Below are 20,185 nucleotides of genomic sequence, written 5' to 3' on the forward strand. Positions count from 1 at the left end.
TCCCCACTCCGAGACAGTTGGGCTGCGCCTTTCTTCCTCATATACTAAAGGAAGTTCAGGCTTAACAATACTCTTTATGCCTTCATGGAAGATTCGCAGTGTTCTCAGCCACCATTGGATTCCCCAATCCTGGAACTGGTGTATTATGGACAGATCCCCTCAGCATAAGTTAGAACAGTCTGAAGGCCTCATACCAGCAGTCAGGGTGGTGCTCCCAGTGTAGAGGGAGCTGTGGGTGGGAAAATGGGAAGAGACTATGTGATAAAGAAAGGATTTCTTGTAAACCCTTGATTAAAGAATGAATGAGGTGAATTTGTGGTGAAAGTAGGTGTAGGAAACAGTCTTGTGGCAGAAGTAGCAACTTGGGTTGAGATCTAGTGCGGGCACCTTATACTGTTTAGGAGTTGTCTGGGGCTGAGGGTGGGAGAAAGCTTTTCCTTTGCAGCCAGGGGAGAAGCGTGTATAGACACAGGGGAAAGAATTGTTGCCTGAGTAGAACAAAAGTTTGTTTTGTGCTTCTGGTTTGGCTGGAGCCTGACAGCTTTAGCAAGTCTCAGGGTATGTCTACACTGCAATTAAATACCCATGGCTGGCCCGTGTCAGCTGACACGCACTTGTGGGACTCAGGCTAAGGGGCTGTTTAATTGCAGTGTGTAGATCTTCAGGCTTGGATTGGAGACTGGACTCTAGGACCCTGCAAGGAGGAAGTATCCCAGAGCTCAGGATCCAGTCCAAGCCCGAACGCCTACACTGCAATTAAAAAGTCCCTTAGCCTGAGCTCCGCAAGCCCAAGTCTGCTGTAGACATACCCTCACAGTGTACAATTGCCATAACTGAGCTACTCAGCATAGGGCCAGATAAGCTTTTTCAGATGAAGAATATAGGAAATTCAAATGAGACTGAAAGGTATATAACATTTAAACAGAGATTTTACAGGTGTGCAAATCAGAATGATTATACAAAAATTCAGTTTATGTTACCGTTCTTTTAGAGCCTGCCTTCTTGTTGTTACAGATTTATGTCTGAATAAGATAGTTCCTCTCACAATCCAGTTTTTCCTGCTTCTTAATCCTGCAGTCATGTTATAACCTTGCAAAGAGGATATAATACCACAGCTATAAGCTCATTACATAAACCATGAAAAGATTTACTTTATTAATAATACATTTTAATTATATACCCATAAAACTATTTTTAAAATGAAGTAAAAACTAATAAATCTAAATGTATACATCATTTCTTATTTCACTTTTCCTGGTCGCCTGTATTTTTATATTTCTGTATGTCCTTTTTGTCTTTAATTCTTTTCTCCTTTTACCTTATCTCCACTGGTTTTCTTTTCCCTCTTCCCTTAAAATTGTAACCCTTCTGCCTGTCAGAGTTGGCAGCAACAAGGGCCGGGTTCAGTATCTAGGGGTTCCATTCCAATAACACAATACAAAACCGGCTCGAGCCTGCACCCAGTGACCTGGGACAAATATATACCACCCCCGCTGGGCTCCTCCAAGAGGCAGTACTTCCCCTCTCGCAAGCACATAGTCTGAGTGTAGCAAAAAGCCTTTTAATAACAGAAAGAAACAATGTGGCATTATGTTGGGGAAACACCACCAACAGGATTCATAACACAACCCATGAGCAAAAAAAAACCCACCCCAAGCAAATTGGGGCATATCCTTTCCCTTTGGTTCTTGAGTCCAGCAACCCAAAATCACCCAAAGTCCCAAAAGTCCAACGACCCAAAAGTCTCTGTCCCTGGTCAGGGCAGCCCCAGAGTTCAAAAGTTTATCTGCAGAGTCTTACTTCCCAACCTGGGTGGAGATTGGGGTGGGGGGGTGGGGGTTAAGGGGCACCTTATGTGGTCCAAAGCTGATGGCTCCACCTCTCCATGGGGCTCCGCTCTGCCAGCCACCCCATGAGCTGCTCTAGGCATCCAACAAACTGCTCCGCTCCAGCAGCCGCTCCACTCTGCTCCGCTCGCCGTCCCTCAAACTGCTCCGCTCCACCAGCCACTCTGCTCCGCTCGCCGTCCCGCAAACTGCTCCACCATATATTTTCAGGCTCCCCCACTACTTAACACTCAGTGATTTCAGCTCTTAGTATGTTTAGCTCTTTTGTTATTTCAGCTTGTAGCAGGGGAGCCTCAGTGCTGGTGTACCATTAGCCCAAAGTGAATTCAGCTCAGCAGCCTGTAATTAGACTCCTTAATGGAATCAAAATTAGCTCTGATATTCCACAGTGGAGAGAGGAGGAAGTGCAATTAGCATGCAAGGCCCTTACCAGGGGACCCATACCACCAAGTATTAATACCTGTCCCCAACCTCTCTCAATTCACAGAGTTTTGGAACCCATGTCTCTTGCCTAGCGAGTGCTACTTAGTTGATGGCGAGTCCCTGCAGCATAACAAAAGGACAAGTACAGTTCCACTGTCCTTGATTCCCATAATCAGGGTAATAACAATTTATTCTTCCTGCCCCAATAACAGAGACACTGGGGATCCCACAGCAGCCAAAGTGACCATATGGGCAGCTATGGCCTCATTCTACACGGGGTGGGTGTGCCTATGCAAATGAGATCACCCCTGAAGTTCTTTTCCACAACTTGCCACACCTCACCACCAGATGTCAGGGTGGAGCTCATCCTGACTCTGCTTACAAAATGATCTCACTTTTTTTTCTTATTCCTGCTTTCAGTTTTCCTTTTTGTCTTCTCCTCCACAGTCCTATTACTCTCTTCTCCTTTTTCCTCATCTGACACCGAACCTTTTGGCTTTAAAATTCCTTTCTCTCATTGCAAGTATATTGCCTAAATGCTTTTCCTCTTGCAACACTCCTTCATTGCTATTTGCCCAGCTGGGTAGAGCCTTCATTTTACTTCTGCCCCCACAGTGTTTGACATTATAGCCTAATGTTGTGTGTAAAACATTCACCATTGTGAATTTACTATGGAAGCAACCAGCGAAAAAGGAAATTTGGACTGCAAAGGAGGAATTTTTTATTTAAATAGAAATATATTTGATCACTAGTAAAATGCCCAAAGAAAACTATGAAAAGTTTATTAATGATGAATGTATTTAGGTCTAAATTTTCAAACTTGGATGCCTAATATTAAGCAGCTAGAACCAGATCCTTGGCTTTGGCCAAAAAGTATACAGTGCAACTTAAAAGGGTGGTTGGTGCAAAAATGGCTTTAGGCTTTAGGTATTTGTGATACCTAGGTTTTGGGCCAGTTTTGTCTCAGACAGGTCCTCTGGCATAAGGTAGAATAGGCTAAGGACTGCACTAACTTGGATGTGCTCTCCTAGAACGAGCCACAATACAGAATGCAGGGTAGGCAAGTGACATGGGGCTGCTTGTGGGTAGTATGTTAAAACCATCTGCTCAATGTTTGCTTGTTTCAGAGAAAGCAAACAAAATCTTGCGATATAGATAGAGGAGCATAAATTGGCAGTCGTATTCTTGTGTTATATAAATGGTATCATGTTGCAAATATTGTCTGGTATTCTGTTCATATATCATAAGGATGATCTTTCTTAGAATAGAAAGGTATATTAAAGATGAAATTTATTAGATATTCTGGTGTAAGAAAGACCAGCTATATTTGGCTTTAGTAGTTTAGTAAGAAAGAGACCTGTGACAGGATTCCAGGTTCTTGAAAGGAGAGGAATGGATTAATGCCAGTTAACTGAGAGAAATATTGTTTCAAAAACAAGAGGTCAGTGAATGAAATTAATGAGGGATTATAGTATAAGCAGTTTGGGCCAGGTTTCTTAACACAAACGATGGCTGGCATATGGAACAAGCTGCCAGAATCAGCAATAGATTTAAACCAAAAAATCAATTCAAGAGGGAGTTGGACACATTTATGGAAGCCAGTGTTACCCAGGATTGTAGCACTATCCAATTTATCAGGTTAAAGGATGAGAGAATATAAAGTTGATTTGAAGTTCCTAGCTTTATCAGGACAGACAGCTATTTTCATTCAATAAAAAAGAAAAGAAATGGCCAGGAGTGTTCTCCAAGAAAGTACTTTGTCTCCTTATGCTATTGCTGGGCAGATTGGGGACACAGAAATGGCAAAGGGATTTCTTGTTCATCATGCAGTGGGTGGGAAAGCTTTTAAATTGTATCTAAATTGAACAATTCTAAATGTACTGTGTAGGCCTTATGAAATCTGCTGAATTATTGAATTTACCAGTACACTACAGTGTCACACAATACAAAGAGAAGCATTTATTTAGACAATAGATATCAACACTGACATGAGGCAGAGATGCAAATCTGCAGTACCTTAAGATAAAAAGTACAAAAAAACCACTCTTTTCCTCAAAAGTAAATTTAATGCTGGAGAAAGGAACAGTTCATCTCTGTAAACTAAAGTCCTGTACCCTCAGAACAACATGGATAACATCAGTTCAAGCTTCCCTACACTGCTCCCCTTATGTACCTCAATCTTTTTTTTTTTTTTGCAGAGATCCTCTTTAAGAGTGAGAGGGTAGTTCATTCTCCATACCTATCATTCTGCGACAGCCAACAGATATGCCAGATGTGACTTGGGAGAGGGATATTGACACCTGTACAACTAAGATTTAGACTGAGACCTTACAAATCTGGATGAAACCAGTGGTCTACAAGTGAAAGGGTTCCATACATACTCCACTACCAAACTTTTCAGTTATTTAATTCCCTTTTGAACATATTCTGGGAAAATTTAGTTTTACTTTTTAATTCTTTTTTGCACACTCAGATGGTATGCTTGATATATAGCATCCTATTCCCTGTTGTCCACACAACTTTTTGCAGTTTTAATATTCAGCATTTTCTTAAGGGTTGTCAGGCTAGAGTAGAGCTTCTGGTAACTCATTTTACGTGACAGAACATGGGTTTGTAATGTGAAAGCTGTAGAAAATGACCAATTACTTCTTTACAGTTAGCCTGTTACTCCTTATGCCATTGAATGCTCAAGTTCCACAAACATAAATGCTGAAAAATTGCTGATGTTTTTGTCTGGCTTGACAGCAGCTGGTTTTTCTCCTGTCTAATTTTGCCAACATTATGTGCCTTTTAAAAAAAGAGGAATTAACATGCTTCATACAAGAAAATAGACCCTACAAGGAAAGCCTCGGGGTAAACTGCTTTTATCTTCCTGAAGTTTTGCATCTTTCCAGCATTTGAAAGCTATAGTCTGAAAAGATGAACAAATGAGGAAAATCAGTAGGGCAGAGGTTTAATTTAATAACAAGCCAACATTACTTCAGAATAACTAGGACTCACTCTTTGCTGTTGAGGAAAAAAATATCATGACTTCAAAGGCATCTTAAGAAGTCTTGCAGCTGTATTATATTCAAAATAACCTGGCCAGTAGTCAGAATTGAGAAGATGTTAGTCCTGGTCTAAGTTTTTGTACCAGAAGAACTATATCAGTTAGGAAAGATCGGGGTAGTGGGGTGGTTTTCTTTTTTTACTGATGTAGCTACAGTAGAACCTCAGAGTTACGAACTGACCGGTCAACCACACACCTCATTTGGAACCAGAAGTACGCAATCAGGCACCAGCGGAGATCAAAAAAAGCAAATACAGTACAGTGCTGTGTTAACATAAACTACTAAACAAAATAAAGGGAAAGTTTAAAAAAAAAGATTTGACAAAGTAAGGAAACTATTTTTGTGCTTGTTTCATTTAAATTAGGATGGTTAGAAGCTGCATTTTTCTTCTGCATAGTAAAGTTTCAAAGCTGTATTAAATCAGTGTTCAGTTGTAAACTTTTGAAAGAACCACTATATCGTTTTGCTTAGAGTTATGAACATTTCAGAGTTACAAACAACCTCCATTCCTGAGGTGTTCGTAACTCTGAGATTCTACTGTATATACCTGTACAACCTCTAGTTTGAATGCTGTTATATCAGTGCAGTGGTGCCTTATACCAGTATAGCTTATTCTCTTTCCAATACGGGAATAAGCTATACCACTATAAGGATTTTTATACTAGTATAACTTCGTCCACACTAGGGAAGGTCATACTGCTTCAACTATATCAGATAAAGCAAGACAACTTTAGTGATATAAAGACAAGTTCTTAGTGATATAAATTAGACAAGACAAGGAACAAGACCAGATCATTTATCTGTATCATCAGAACAATGACACTTTATGTTAAGGTTCCATTTAAAAGTAGCTTTAAAAGGGTTAGTAAATGATTAAGCAAGTCCATAGAGTCCAAGAGGTCAAAGAGTTGCTTATAACTATGGCTTATACTTATAACCATCTCAAACTTTTTTTTTCGCGGACCACTTGAAAATTGCTGAGGGTCTTGGCGGACCACTTAATGATCTTTCCAAGTGTTGTTTGTACCATTAGCTATTGTAAAGCGCTTTGGATTAAAGCGCTATATAAAAAAACTTAATGATAATTAACATTTTTTGTTCTACAAATAAAAGCACACAACTCATATTTTAATATCAATAGTCTTACTTTTCTAATGCAATGGATGTGCCCTCTCTCCCACGCCGTGGCAGCCCCCAAGCTGGGGCTGGGAAGGAAGGGGGTCTTTCCCTCTCTCCTCCTCCATGGCAGCCCTCGAACTGGGGCTGGGAAGGAGAGGGTCTCCCCCACCGCAGCAGCCCCTGAACTGGGCTGGGAAGGAGGGAGCGGTCTCTCCCCAACCACAACAGCCACAGAGCAGAGGCTGGGAAGGAGGGCCGTCTCTCCCCAGCAGCAGCAGCCCTGGAGCTGGGGAAAGTCGCCTCTTTTTCTGGCCGCTGAAGCCCTGCATGTCCCAAATACCCCCCACCCCATCTTCTCACCCTACTGCCCCCTCCCATCTACCCTCTATTCCCCCCAAGGCCACCACCTCACCTTACATGTGCATCTGCTCCAGCGTCCAGGCACCTAATTAGTAGAGCCATGCTTGCACAGCTCCACTAATTAGGTGGGTGGCCCTTCATTCTCTCATGTGCGGCCACCCAGGCGCGCACCTTAGAGGGAACTATCTGCAGATCACCTGAATGGAGCTCATGGACCACTGGTGGTCTGCGGACCACAGTTTGAAAGCCTCTGATCTATAACACATTCTATGATGTGCTTATAACAATCTTTGACATGCTTTAATGTCTGTTAAGCATTTATTAACCCTTTATATTAAGGTTCCATTTCTAAATGTTTTATAAAGTGTGAGTATCAAAATGTAAAGAAAACCTATAAAAAAAGAGCTTAAAGAACTCAATTAGCTGTGTAGCATCACAGTATTGATGCTGTAGTTAAAGCGCTGTTAGGTTTTTCAATTCAACTTGCTGCTTTTGAAGGCAGTAGTTAAACATAGATTGAAACAGGAGAGGGAGCTTGATCCTGCAGGACTAGAACCTGAGACCATGGTGATGCTGGGCTGCTGTCATCTCCGGGGTTGCCAACCCTCCAGCATTGTCTTGGAGTCTCCAGGAATTAAAGATTAATCTTTCATGAAAGATTATGTTATGTGATGAAACCCCCAGGAATCCGTCCAACCAAAATTGGCAACCCTAATCAACACAGGTAGATCCCTGCGTGGATACAAAATGTGTATCACATACAATCCATGATCCTCAAACATGTCCACGGATATAAAGTAGATATCTGCAGATTTGCAGGGCTCTATCACAGGAAGCTCCTGCAGGAGGACCCCATGAGGCTGGGCCCAGAAGGAAGTACCAACCAGCAGGACCTGAGTGGCAGCCCACTGACTGATTGGCTGGCTGGCTGACTGGCTGCCAGTATGTAAGACAGGAAGCCATGACAGGGAGTTGTCTGAGCAATAGTACATACTGCCTATCTTGCTTCACATTCTGTGTGTGAGAGATCCCAGACTCTAGCTTCTGATTCTGCCTGCCTCCTGATGCCTGACTCTTAATTTACCCTCCAGCCTATCTTGTCTTGGTCTCTGACCTCCCAGTAACTGGACCCTGCCTGCCTACTGATGCCGGATTCCTGGTTTGCCCTCTGGTCTATCTCGGACTCTGACCCTCTGGTACCCAACTCAGCTTGAGTCCCAACTCTCACTCTGACCACTAGGTCTGGCTGCCCACGACCTGTTCATGACACACTTCGTTACTTAAGAAAGAGTGGGAGCTCTGGGGGAGTGCTGTTTACTCAGAGGAGAAGAGGGAGAGTTGTGTTATGCATCTTCCCATCCCCCACACTATCCCATTTTACTTTAAACCTTGGCTGAAGGATTTCATGTTTTTATATTTCTATACTGAATTTTATCCTAAAGAGCAGGACCACAGCGTATTTTACAAATGCTTTAGGCCACCTTTGCAGTCCCTGATCCTTGGCTGACTCAGCACTGAGCTAGTTTCCCAGTATAGGTTAGTACAGCTTTAAACTGTGTCGTTTGCTAGTAACTCCAAGGGCCTGTACTGGGAGTTGGGAATCGCACATAGGGATGCCCTAGCCCAGCCCCCTTCTCCCATTACAGACTAGAAGTGGAGGTGATATACAAGGCATTAAAGTGGCTCTGTAACACTGGAAGTTTCCCCTATATAGGACAAATCCTCCATAGGCCAGATCTTCTGGGTTTAGAATACCTTTGCACTGGAAAACTAGTTTAAAGCAGCCCTAACCAATCAGAAAATCTGTCCCTATATATTTGGTGTGGTTCCGTATTGTACCCTTGCTCAGATTTGCAGCCGTATATGGGATGGGATGGACCTGTGGTTACTGATAAGAAGTGTTCAGAGTCAATCTGCCTGTGTAAGGTAGAGGCATGCACAGCAGTGTATCTCCTAACACTGTACTTTGGTTTCGTTTTGACTCAGAGGAAAGAGAATCAGACAGTCAATTTCTGCATGTCCTTGGCCTTTCTTTGCGACTCTTCCATCCAGGTCCTGCTCAAGCCCAGTTCCTGCTTAGTTATTAGATCAGGCAAGATCTGATTACATGGTAAGCTGGGTGCAAGCAAACAATGTGTGTTTTAAATATGACTAAATGTAAATATATACATCTAGAAACGAAGATTGTAGGCCATATATACAGGATGGGGGAACAGGATGGGGGACTCTATCCTGGGAAGCAGTGATTCTGAAAAATCGTGATGGCTAATCAGCTGAACATGAGCTCTCAGTGGCCAAAAGGACTATTGTGATCCAGAGGTTCATAAAAAGGGGAATCTCAAGTAGAGTAGAGACGTTATTTTACCTCTGTGTTTGGCGCTGCTGTGACCACTGCTGTAATACTGTATCCATTTCTGATGTCCACAGTTCAAGAATGATGTTGATAACTTGGAGAGGGTTTAGGGAAGAGCCACAGGGCTTCTTAAAGGATAAGGAAACTTGCCTTATAATGATGGACTCAAGGAGCTCAGACTAATAAAGAGAAAGTTAAGGGGTGACTTGATTAGTTTACTAACACCTATATGGGGAGCAAATGTTTGATAATGGACTTCAGTCTAGCAGAGAAAGGTCTAACAAGATCCAATGGCTGGAAGTTGAAGTTAGATGAATTCAGACTGGAAACAAGGCGTAATTTTTTAACAATGAGGGTAATTAACCATTGGAAGAATTTACCAAGGTGAAAAGTTCCCCTGGTGTTATCTGGACCAGTGATCTGCTAGGTCATGCCAATCCTTGACTCTGGGATCCAGCCTTACCTTGCTCTGCTGTGAGAACCCCCACTCCCAGGCTGTTCACGCACAGCCTCTAGCATGTAAGCTGCTCCCAGCTACATGAGTGAGCACTTTTGGCCAGCCACTGCTTAGATTGTGCAACCGAATGACACTAGCCAATATCTCTGGTCCCAGACCCAACCCTAGGAACCTCTGTCTTGCAGTGTCCAGTTATGCCCAGTCATAAGCTTGTATGAGTTCATCAATTTAACAAAGAAATTGATATGTACCAGGCTTGTTATCCCACGCGGAGTCTCTGACACGCTTCAAACCAAACACACTGCTTCTGGTAGAATAAACAAACAAATTTATTAACTACAGAAGATACATTTTAAGTGATTATAAGTCAAAGCACAACAAGTCAGATTTGGTCAAATGAAATAAAAGCAAAACGCGTTCTAAGCTGATCTTAACACTTTCAGTGCCCTTACAAATGTAGATGCTTCTCACCACAGGCTGGCTGGTTGCTCTTCAGCCAGGCTCTCCCCTTTGATCAGCGCTTCAGTTGCTTGGTGGAGATGTCTGTAGATGGGGGTGGAAGAAAGAGAGCATAGCAAACGTCTCTCCCTTTTATCATATTCTTTCTTCCCTCTTGGCTTTGCCCCACCCCGAGTCAGGTGAGCATTGTAGTCCCACATTGACCAAGGGAAGAGGGGTGACTCACTTGAGAGTCCAACAGATCCTTTGTTGCTGCCTAGGCCAGTGTCCTTTGTTCCTGTGAGGCTGGGCTGGATTTGCCCCATACATGCCCTGATGAGGTTAAACTGCCCATTGTCCCAAGTCATCTGGCATAGGCCAGCTGTAGGTTTTTAATTGCAGTGTAGACATACCCAAAGAGACCTCTTGGGTCTGTTTCATGATCAGTATTTACAGAGAAAAGATCCTTTGAATTATCTTTACTTGCAGTTATAAATAATTTAGCCAAGTGTAGAAATGGAGTTCAACCATAGCTTTTACTTTACATCAGTGGTTCTCAAACTCTGGGGCGGGTCTCCAAAGGGAGGTAAGGGAATGTGTCAAGGAAGGCGCGAGGTGTGTGCCTTTTTTTGGAACTATGGCTGTCAGCCCCAGGTGGCTTGGGCTTGTGCAGAAGGACCATGCGCACCTGGGAGCCAAGGATAAAGGGAACAGGCAGAGCTCTGCCACTCAGGGCTGACAGCCAGAGCCCGACGACCCAGGCTTGCACTCTCCTTCCCCCCATTCCCAATCCCTCACCAGGAGGCAGCCCAGGCTCAGGCTCTCTTCCATCCCCCAATCACGCACCTACAGGCAGCCAGGCTTTAACTGTCAGCCCCAGGGTGGCAGCAGCAGTGCAGAAGTAAGGGTGGCAATGGGCACTTAGTCTTCTGTGAAAAGTTGTTACAAATCCCACTTTTCACATTGCCTCCCTTACTTCTGTGCTGCTGCTGGTGTGGCACTGCCTTCAGAGCTGGGCGCCCGGCCAGCAGCTGCTGCTCTCCTCTATGTCTTCAGAGCTGAGTGGCAGTATATGTACTTGTGGGAGCGGAGGGCATAAACGACTACAGACACAAAGAAGGGGGGCCTGATCAAATAAGTTTGAGAAACACTGCTTTACATCAAGAGGAGAGTACTAATGAGAATTGGAACTCCTAATTAGATGCTACATTTACATACTTAGTTAATGTAATAATTTATTGAAAATGTGTGCATTTTTATTGAGGACTGAAAGACTGGAAAGACAATCTCTCTCTCAGTTATATGTGAGTCCCAGGCTGAGTGAATGTGGATGGATGTGGGTACTGGGTTGGAGGGGAAGGGGGCAGAAGCAAGGGGAGAGTAAACTTACAGGGTCAGGACAGCCATTGGGTTGCTGTATAGGGCTGGCTTAAAAAGGAATCCTGTTTTGACCTGGGGAGGTGTTCTACTTGTTTTTAACGTTAGAAATGTCACATATCAATTGTGATCATCTTTGGTTTTGCTGGAGGACCACACAGATGTCTCAGAGAACGTGTGTTCCCTACTGTCATTGTTCAAGTGAATGGGTCGGGGGAAAGGGAGGGAAATCTTTAACAAAGCTCTATTTTCTCTAAAATGTTAATTAGTCTGACATAAAACAGGTGTTAACACAAATAGTCTTAAACAGTCAGACTAAAACTCCTCTCTTCTCTCAGTTGCTCACCTTTCAGCCTCTTGCAACAAGGGCCTGGTCTACACTTAAAAGTTTTATTGGCATAGATATGTCAGTTAGAAGTGTGAAAAATGACACCCCTAACCAACATAGCTATGCTGGCAAAAGCTCTAGTGTAGATGCAGTTCTAGTGGCAAAAAAGTATTTTGTTGGTGTGGAGAATGAGGAAGATATCTTGGGTTTTTTTATGAATAAGTGTATCTTATTTTACCTTTTTGGTATTACCCTACCTACCTGCATTGAGTTAAATCAAAGGAAGCTGCTAAGGAGGAAACTAACTGGAAATCATAGAATCATAGAATATCAGAGTTGGAAGGGACCTCTGGAGGTCATCTAGTCCAACCCCCTGCCCAGAGTAGGACCAATCCACAACTAAATCATCCCAGCCAGGGCTTTGTCAAGCCTGACCTTAAAAACTTCTAAGGAAGGGGATTCCACCACCTCCCTAGGTAACGCATTCCAGTGTTTCACCACCCTCCTAGTGAAAAGGTTTTTCCTAATATCCAACCTAAATCTCCCCCACTGCAACTTGAGACCATTACTCCTTGTCCTGTCATCTGCTATCACTGAGAATAGCCTAGATCCATCCTCTTTGGATCCACCTTTCAGGTAGTTAAAAGCAGCTATCAAATCCCCCCTCATTCTTCTCTTCTGTAGACTAAACAATCCCAATTCCCTCAGCCTCTCCTCATAAGTCATGTGTTCCAGACCCGTAATCATTTTTGTTGCCCTTCGCTGGACTCTCTCCAATTTTTCCACATCCTTCTTATAGTGTGGGGCCCAAAACTGGACACAGTACTCCAGATGAGGCCTCATCAACATCAAATAGAGGGGAATGATCACGTCCTTCGATCTGCTGGCAATGACCCTACTTATACATCCCAAAATGCCATTGGCCTTCTTGGCAACAAGGGCACACTGTTGACTCATGTCCCGCTTCTCGTCCACTGTCACCCCTAGGTCCTTCTCTGCAGAATTGCTGCCTAGCCATTCGGTCCCTAGTCTGTAGCAGTGCATTGGATTCTTCTGTCCTAAGTGCAGGACTCTGCACTTGTCCTTGTTGAACCTCATCAGATTTCTTTTGGCCCAATCCTCCAATTTGCCTAGGTCCCTCTCTATCCTATCCCTACCCTCCAGCATATCTACCACTCCTCCCAGTTTAATGTCATCCGCAAACTTGCTGAGGGCGCAATCCACACCATCCTCCAGATCATTAATGAAGATATTGAACAAAACCGGCCCCAGGACCGACCCTTGGGGCACTCCGCTTGATACTGGCTGCCAACTAGTCATGGAGCCATTGATCACTACCCGTTGAGCCCAACAATCTAGCCAACTTTCTACCCATCTTGTAGTGCATCCATCCAGCCCATACTTCTTTGACTTGCTGACAAGAATACTGTGGGAGACCGTGTCAAAAGCTTTGCTAAAGTCAAGGCATAACACGTCCACTGCTTTCCCTTCATCCACAGAACCAGTTATCTCATCATAGAAGGCGATTAGATTAGATTAAATGAAACAGTGGCAGAGATGAGGCTCCTTAAGGAACACTGGAGGGGGAGCTGTTAACTTGCGAAAGGCTCCTGCCCAGCTCCGTCCAGGCTAGCAAGTAGTGTCATAGCTGCAGTGGTGCAAGCAGTGCAGTCGTTGTAGGGCCCACTCGGTTGTGGGGGCCAACCAGCAGAGACCACTCTATCCTAGGCACCACTGTAATTATGCCACTGTCAACCTATAGGCAGAATAGGTAACCAGTGTGCCAAGTAGCAAGAAGTGGCCCCCAGCCAGGCTGCCTCAGTCCAGCAAGTGCCACTGCCCTGCCTCCAGTATGAGTAAGTTTTTGGCCACAACTCCGGCAATGGGCAACTTGTGGCTGCTCCTGGCAACACCACCAGAGTTGCCGGCACTTCAAATTGGTGTCCAACCTGCGCCTGTTATTCTGTGCCCGGTCCCCATGGGCCCTGCCACCCAGGCAGTCCCTGACCACCACCAACCTGAACTTGCACTGTGGCCACTGCTTCAGCAGTGAGGAGCTCATCCAGGAAGGTGCAAGAGGTGGACTGGGGGTCTACAGCGTGTGGGGCCAGGCAGTGGATGATGGCTGGGGTGGGCTGAGGATGTGGAGTGCAGGCTGGGGGTACAGACTATGGAGGGGTGGAGGGGCTGAGTCCTGTTATGGTTGAGCTGAGAGGCTCCGGAGAGGGGTTGTGTGGGATGGGGCCAGGGGATGGAGGAGGAGGTTGCAGAAGGCAGGTGGGGATCAGCCCCTGATCGGAATTAATTTCTCTACTATGTTAGAATGTGTTTCTCCTAACTGGGCTAGATGCACTGGTTCACTCTGGCTCCTATGCAACATTTTGACAACGGAAAACTATTGGCAACCTGCTCTGATCAGCCAGGTAAATTGAGTTTATGGAGTGGCCCAAAAGTAGCTGAAGCCATACCAGTAAATCTTGCACCATATGAGGCAGGATCGTACTGTATCCAAAAAGTGTTTATATCTTAGAGGTACTTAGAAGATGTTACAGTTGTTGGTGAGGGCTGGCTTTTTATCTAGGTCGGGTAACATTTCTATGATATATGCAGTGTTGTTGTAGCCGTGTTGGTCCCAGGATATGAGAAAGAGAGTATTTTTTTATTGTTGAAAGGGACAAGCTTTTCAGCATCACAGAGCTCTTCTTCTAGTCTGGAGAAAGTAAACAGAGTGTCTGAGCTAAATACAAGTTGGAATAGATTGTTAAGCATAAGGGGTTCACACATGCAGTAGGGGAATACTTAAAATGGAGTGGGCAGTTCAGGGTTGTCAGGGTGTTGGACAAATGATATGATATGGAAACAGACATACCATAAGTTACTCCTGGGAGAATTCTGCGCCAAAAAAATAAAAAATGCTGCACACAATATTGTAAAATTCTGCATATTTTATTTGTCACGCCAGTTTCAATTTGTCATACCAGTTTCAATTATTTCAATTATTTTGGTAATTTATTTCAAAATACCTGTCAGCAAGTATTTCTGTAACAATAGAGACAAAAAAAAAAAGATTCAGGAAATGTTTTTTTGACAAATAGATTCCTTATTAGGCATATTAATACAGAACTTTGAGTAATTTATTTAAACTACAACACAGAAATGTATTTCCCACATCTCTCAGAAGCAGTGCAAAGGCTTGGGGAAGTCTGGGTAACATAGGGAGGGGGAAGGAGCCCGGGAGTGAACCTGAAGGATTGTTGGATGTGAGTGGGAGAAGTATGGGACAGGGTTTTTTGGGGGGAGGGGAGGGATTGTTAGGGAGTTGAGGAGTCTCACGCATGCAGACCCTGGCTGACCCCAAGCCTCTCCCATTCAGTCAGGCACATCTGCCCTTCTTCCCCATGAATTCCTGCAGTCCCCTACTCTCTGTCCCCATGTAGCCCTACAGCACCCCTTCCATTCAGCCCCTGGCTCAACACTGTCACCCCACTAGCTCCTCAGCCTGTGCCCCAGTCTGTATCACCCACTAGCCCTTCTGAATCAGTCTGTGACACCACCCCCCCAGCACCCCTATGTACCCCACTCTGTCTCTCCTAACCTGGCTCTGTGGGCAGGATGCTGTGATGAACACAGCTGGCTGCTGACTGTTGTAGTGCCACAGTGGCCTGTGGTGGGTGAAAGGCAGAATTGCAGCACTTCTCCTACCCTGGGGAAAAAATTCTGCACTGGACATGAATTCTGCACATGTGAAGTGGCACACAATTCCCATAGGAGTAATAAATGCCTGACTTAGTCAGTAATGTAAAATGGACTAGGTATCACAATCTTTGAAAAGTGCTGAAGATTTAGTTGTTTTACTAGTTAGTTTTGTTTTGTTTTTTGTTGACATGGCAGTATGGATCTTTGTGCTTGGTTTCTGTGACACAGAGACCACATTGAGAGTGGTCTATATGTTTGTGACAATACTTGTTTTCATTTGGTGCCTACCCACACATGATTGGTGAATGCAAATGTTGTGTGTGCTCAAATTGCAAGTTTGGCCATGGACAAAATTGTGCGTTCAGATATATAAAGATTTGGGGCTTGATTTCCCATTGTATTACTCACCCATTGTAACTCTAGTCACTCAGTTCCAGTAGAATTGCACCAACTTGAGACAGGAGTAACACAATGGTAACTCACATCTTTGTGCTTTTTGACAAACAACGTGTATACTTTGGACATGCCTTATGCGTAGTTTAAAGTTTGGCACACAAAACCGGAGTTACACATTTTTATGTTGGTACAATGTGTTTATTACTAATGTGTGAAGCCTCATGATTGCTATTGTGCAGATTTTCAATTAGATAAAATTTACTAGTAAAATGATAATTAGGTTTTGTATATGGGTGCTTTATCTGTGATGACACAATATCTAGGCTGCATGTTTATGGATATGATAGATAAATTATGATTTTCCAAGATGATAAAGGTAAGCAAAATTTTAGATTTTGGAACCGGAAAGGAGACCTCTGTCTATTCTTGCACCAGCGCCTTCTCGGGCCTTGCTACGCCACTGCTTGCAAGGTTTATCCTTCCCAGGCCTGAGCCTAGGATCAAAGGGGATACTAAATCATTAAAGGACCCCAGACCTAGAAAAAAGAAAGGGGGAGATGAGCCTACATCTATACAACGCGCCACTGGCGGCAGCATGTATGGTATGTGATAACTATGTGCCGCAGTGAAAAGCAGGTTGGTGAAAGGGTTTGGTGTGGGGAGATAGCATGGAAAAGGTTCAGCAGCTTCTCGCTGCCAGAGCCTTTCACTGTGGTGAGGAAAGGCTCTGGGAGGTTGAGGCAGCTGGGAAAGGCTGAGCCCTGTGGCAGGGAAAGCCTGGGAGCTGCCCAAGGCTTTCCCTGCTGCCTCCCAATGCCAGAGCCTTTCCTGGCTGGGGGAGTCTTTTCCTGCAGACAGTAAAGGCTCCAGCAGTGGGGAGGCAGTGGGACACCACACTGCTAAAAATAGCTGCACAAACAGGGGAACATGACTTGGGCAAGCAGAGAGTATGTATGGTATTCGCATAACTCTTCAGGCATGTCTTTACTTACCTATGTTGTGCCTCCCATCTATCTATGCTGCTATTTATACTTATGCTAGGGGAACTATACATGTATGTACTCCGCATAATGCTGAAAGAAACATGCAGTGTATATGTACCTAGAGGGATAGACAGAGCATGATACAGCAGCACAACCTACTTCTTCCAGCCCAGAGCTGGAGATAACTGGGCTGAATGGAACTTACCAGAAATTTCAAGGAAAGATTAAGGTTTACGTAAGGGGAAGCGTATATGTATATCAGCCTTTATTGTTTTTACCCTTTTCTCTGTGTGCTATACCTATTTGGGTGAATGAATAAATGCTTTAAAGAAGCTGTTTCTGAGTCACTTTAATCAGCTGCTGTCACAGACTCCTGGAAGAAAAGGGCTTTCAGATGACAAACGCAGCTGGGCCTGTCATGTTAACACAGTTGGTAAACAGAGAAGCTGTCATCGAGAGATCCTGTCCTAGGTTGTTTGAACTGCATGGGTCTATCCTTGAGAGAAGTAAAGGATGTTGGCCCTGTCACCTCAGGGAGAAAAAGGGATAGAAGGTATGGCTCACCCCGCAACCATGACAGCCAGGATAGCTTCTGTTCAGGGTACTAGTATAAACTGCATCTCCACTAGCAATTTTGCCAGCAAACTCTTTCTAGTGTATATTAAGGCCTAATTCTCCAGTTAACATAGACTATTCTCTATGGTCCCTTCCAGCTCTATTTTTCTATGGTTCAGGGGCACACAAGACTTGAGTTTCCAATATCAACAACATGTTGTTTATTGTTTGAGATGTTTTGTTTGATTAAAACATTTCGAGCCTTCCTTATATATCATATATCAAAGAAGTGAAAATTGGCAGAAAGCCAGTTCCTCTCCCCCACATGTCCCAATATAGACTGTAATTCTCATCCAGTAACTAATTTCTCCTTTGTATCAATTTTAAGTTCTTGACAGGATAAGTTTGATCAATGCCTAATGTTTCTATTAAAAGATAATTAAGGAGTTATTTCACTTTAAAAAGTAAATAGGTACATATGCTTAGTAATATTTAATAAATTGACTTTTTTCGTAAGTGAAAGAACTGTGCACAGCTCACATATTCACCCTATAACTCTGAGCTGTTACCATCTTTCCAATGGTTAGAGGATGAAACAAGATGTACTGACACTCAGCATATCATAACTCATCCTTGACATGCTTTCATACAACTTCCAAAGATGTCATCCCACATGTCAGTTCCAAAATTAGATTTCATTCCACAATTTTGTGCACTAAAAAAATTATCCATGAATGTAGATTGTCATAATTCCAGGACTAAATTTCTGCCGGAAGACAAAATTTTGAATCAGAAATTAAAAATATATGTTTTCAACACATTATTAGTGGTCTCCATTTCACTTGGATATTTTACAATTAATTTTTGTGTGTGACTGCTTCACATTAGTCCCTTTGGATTATTTTCATGTAGCATATGCTAGGTGACTTAATTTCTGAAAATAAAGAAGTCAGCAAGAAAGTGGAAGGAACAGTGAAACACATACTGTACAAGGTTGCAGCAGCCCCTGCCCTGCAAGCTCCCAAGATATCATAAAGTGTCTTATTAGTAAGATCTGTGAAAAACTGGTAAATCTACTCTTCTTATGAAGATTAATGTCAGCGGTCATTGAAATCACTAAACCCATATAAGCTGCTCTTCATCCAGGTGTAAATTAGTCTGCTTTGCTAAATTGTCTTTATAGAAGAGACCCATATTGGTCATTAAAGCTGTAGAGCTGCTATATGAATGTGGAGATCAGAGGTCTTATGGGTTCTTTCTGCCCTGTGGCTATGTTACATTTATAGCAAGTGGCTCTTGCAATCTTGTAGACCTAGAAAGCTACAAGGAAGCCTGACAAAGAAGTAAGTCTGGTATTAGTATTTTTACACCTGTGTAACACTCCAAGGTATTGACTGATCTGGCAAGTCAAGAAGTTACAAGTGTCAAGCCTTTAAGGGACTATAAAATCTGTCAGAGCCTCTCATTACTTAGTTACTGATGAGACTTCAGCAAATGGATGGTATTCACTTTTTAGACAATGTTCTGTTCTCCCTAGAGTCTGAGGAAAGAGGGGAGACCACGTGCTTTTTCTAAGCTGTATATCTCCTTGCTTTCCCAGTCTTCTATTGCATATTTTATGCTGGCTATTGTGGTTGCTTGTCTTACTCATTAATTGTGTTCCAATGGTTAGAGCAAAGGACTGAGGGTCACCAACTCACTAAATGACCTTGGGTAGTCACTTACTGCTCAGTTCTTCAGCAACTGTAAAATAGAGTAAGTAAAATAGAGTTTCAGTAATCTCAGATAATTAAATTTACCCACCTGATATACAAGAATCTAAGAAAAAAATACTGGCTACAATATCATCAAGGGCTGAGCAATATAAACAAACACTCATATACAAAGTAATGCTCTGAAAGAATCCATCCACTGGAGAAAAGTTGAGTTTAATGGGTCAGACTAAAAGAGCATAAACCCATAGTGGATTGTCCTGCATGGAAGATTTGCGAAAGAATTTGAAGTAAGAAGAAAGGTCTCAAGTACCAATGAACATACATTATTATTTTATGTTACTCAAAACCAACTGTTTACTATACATAGGAACTTTATTATGTCAAAAAAATAAGTCATTGGGTTGTTGATATAGCCCATAGGTAGGCATAGTGCTTTACAGTTTTTAAATAGACAAATCTCTGCCCCTAAAGAGTCTTACAATCTGTGTTAGATGTAACATAGAGCAGATAATTGTGGACAAAGGATGAGGGACAGAAGAGTGAGAAGAGATTGGGCCTGATTCTCCACTGCATTACACCAGTTTGAAGCCACTATGATCCAGTGGCTTCAGCATAGCTATATAGTAATACAGTGGAGAATCCAGCCCATTCTTTATTATATATGTCTCTTAGTTGCCTTTCTAATTACTCATTTTTAATATTCATTTTTAAGTTAATATTTGAGAGAACAAAGTTGAAGAAGAGGTCAGAAGTGGATGGGACTTAGAAAAGCGAACTGTAAAAAGTGGAAAATCAACAATCTGTAAAAATGAGAACAGGAGACATCATCTTTTACACATCCTGTGGATGTGTGCATTATTATATAGTCATTCTGCAATAAAATCTGAAGCAGCTAATACCATGACCAAGATATATTGGTTAGAAAATATTTCAGAACGTACCCTGCTCATAGGCATTATTTCTGCTAACACAAGCTAAGAAATGTGTCTGGATGGTTTGTACTATTAAAGATCGGTCCAGCTGGCTATCTTAGACAAATATTGTTAAATAACATTTATTCATAGAACAAATTACCAGTGCATCATCTG

General features: G+C 43.0%; 1 protein-coding gene across 10 annotated transcripts in view; it reads left to right on the forward strand.

The window, feature by feature from the left end:
* The window catches only part of DOCK3 (dedicator of cytokinesis 3), a 604,430-nt gene that overhangs the window by 429,283 nt on the left and 154,962 nt on the right, over positions 1-20,185 (forward strand). The gene's annotated exons all lie outside the window — the stretch shown is intronic.

Source organism: Chelonia mydas, chromosome 7, assembly GCF_015237465.2.
Source record: "Chelonia mydas isolate rCheMyd1 chromosome 7, rCheMyd1.pri.v2, whole genome shotgun sequence".
Taxonomy (NCBI): domain Eukaryota; kingdom Metazoa; phylum Chordata; order Testudines; family Cheloniidae; genus Chelonia; species Chelonia mydas.